Source organism: Erinaceus europaeus, chromosome 3 (assembly GCF_950295315.1).
Source record: "Erinaceus europaeus chromosome 3, mEriEur2.1, whole genome shotgun sequence".
Lineage (NCBI taxonomy): Eukaryota > Metazoa > Chordata > Mammalia > Eulipotyphla > Erinaceidae > Erinaceus > Erinaceus europaeus.
The window spans coordinates 7512230-7515106 of NC_080164.1; positions in this window are offsets into that span (position 1 = coordinate 7512230).

Below are 2877 nucleotides of genomic sequence, written 5' to 3' on the forward strand. Positions count from 1 at the left end.
GCTCTCTGGGTTGGAGAGAACTCGACTGGAGCCAACCTAGACTGCTGCGTGGGAGAGGAATCAGGAATTTGTGCTGAGCTAGCCTCACAGGAGATAGACTCTGGAACTCAGAGCCAGAAGGCAATCCCAAGTGTGTTAAAACAGAAGAGCAGCTGTATATATACTTGCCAAGTAGGGCGGAAACAGGATGTGAGGTAGAGAGGGTGGAGCGAAAAGAGACTGGTGGAAATCAGGGTGACTACGAGAGGGGGTGGAGCAAAAAGATATCGTGAAGCAGTGGGGATTAAACCAATGCCCTGCAGGCAGGGCGGTTCCTAGGTAACTGGTTATGTAACTAGACTTCAGGGATAAGCATGGGGAAGCTGGCATACTGCCCAACGATTTATAATGGTTCAGAAGATCATGAAATTACAGGGGTGTAGTCCCACACCACATCCACAAAAATAGTTCTGTGTCTCATCCCCTGTCCCTTTGGGCTCTCTAGTCTGTAGTTTCTCTTGAGAAGTCAGTTGATAACGTTGTGGAGGCTCCCCTATAGACGACTCTTTGCTTTTGCCTTGCAGCTCTTAGGATGCTTTAATATTTTTAATTTTAATTATATTTTACTTAATTTTTTGTGATAAATTTATTTGGGTGTATTTATTTTCAACTCTTTAGAGCTCTACAAGATCTGATAGTCTATTTCTTCAGTTTAGACAGATTCCCAACTATTAATTCTTCAGTTCTATTGTTCTATGATGGGTGTGCAGTGGTATGAAGCCCAAGGACCCACAGGAGGATCTGACTTGGAGCCCCTGTAGGTGAAGAGCCAGTGAAGCCAGGCTTCTTTAAGAGCAGTGAAGCAGAACTGCACGTCTCTCTCTCTCCCTCTCTCTATCTCTCTTTCTCTCTCACTCCCTCTCTCTATCTCTCTCTCTTCCTTCCTCCCTCCCTCCCTCCTTTCTTAATTTCTTTCTGTCCTATCCAGTAAAATGGAAAAAAATCTCTTCCAGGAAAAGTGGATTCATAGTGCAGGTACCAAGCCCTGATAACTCTGGAGGCAACAAACAGAAACAAAAAAAAAACAAAACAAACAAAGAATTTTGTTCTATTTTAAAAGAGTGCATTTTAAATCTTATTAACACACAAATACAACAATTATGTGAGGGACAGAAGTGTCAAGTAGCCCTATTATGGTATTGTTTTGCAACACATAAAAAACATACAGATACATGCCAAATCATTACAATCTACACTTCACATTAACATATATTGTATGTATAGGTTATCTCAGTAAGGCTGTTAAGAAACACACAATGTTCATGTGTACAGTGGGAACACACACATGGAAGCATTGGTACTTCAGAAGTATGGGGAGAACATTTAGGAGTGAGAGCACCCTGTTTTGTGTTATGCAAAGGATGCATGTATCATGCAAATAATGTCTGCATTAGGCAAATCTTGTTTGTGATATGCAAATGATGTTTATGTCATGCAAATGTTTGTGTTGTGCAAATGGAATTTTGTGTTCAGCATGTGATGTAACTTTGAGAGACTTTTCATTCATTGCTGTTGGATAGAAAAATAATGCTCTTATTATATTTGATCTTTAAAAATCTCCTTCACTGGGTAGACTTATGAATGTTAATACAACGTTGTCACATCTGCAATTTTCCTTCTGATCAAACCTTCTCTCAAGGACCACAGCAGATCTTCATTTTCCTAAAAAACTAGAATCATCCTTATTTCCATACATCTCATTTGTATAGAGCTCACACATTATCTTTCCCCTTCCATTTTTTCAATACACACACACACTATATATATATATATATATATATATATATATATATATATATATATATATATATATATATGTCACTATATATGTCACATATATATGTCACTATATATGTCACATATATATGTCACTATATATATATGTCATTTATATATGATGTATTGAGGTTAAGGAAAAATAGTAATCAATATGCTTTCATTTATGCAGTCATTTATTAAATCATTAATAATTAAAAACTACTATGGGTCAAGAATTCTTTATGATAGAAATATAATTTTGAGTGAAACAAAAAGTCTAGAAATGAAACTGATATGTCATGTCCCAGGCAAATCTGACCCACCTAGAAAACATTCATATCACATTTCACTACTACTTATCACATTTCACTATGTTGACCTTCTTCTGCTTGGTCTCTGTGTCCCATAGTTTATCTCTTATTTTTATTACCTATTTTGTAATATATATATATATATATATATATATATATATACACACACACACACACACACACACACATTGTTAGTAATAGTTGCTTCAACAAGGTCATTTAAATCAACAAATACTATTCTTGTCTTGAGTCCTACTTGGCTAGTACTTATTAAGGAGAGTGTGTACCCATCCATGCATTGCAGTGCTCTCGCTAGAATCTACTTTCCCATCTGTACTCAGTACCTAAAATATCAAGGGTGATATGTTGAAAACTTTGTTCTAGTGTCCCAGAGCTAGTGACCTTTCTCCCTATGCTTGTCACAAGATCAGTTGCCACATACATACATTTCATTATTTCATTCAGCAAATTGTATCTGATTTTTGCTTAGAAGTTTTAGCTATGAACAGAACTCTACAAGAGTTTGAGAAATGATATTTTTCTAGCCATCTGGAAAAAAAAAGCTATAAGGAAATTGGAGAGGACATTGAATTAACCAACCTATAGTATCCACAGACTCACATTATAATGAAATGTTTTATCACAGTTCTCAATTTTTCTGCAGCTATAAGTTTCTTGACATCTCTTGATGTATTTCCTATATACTCTGTCTTTTCTTTCTTTTTTGTTCTTACTTTTGTATTCTGGTCTCATAAAGGACACTCCACTT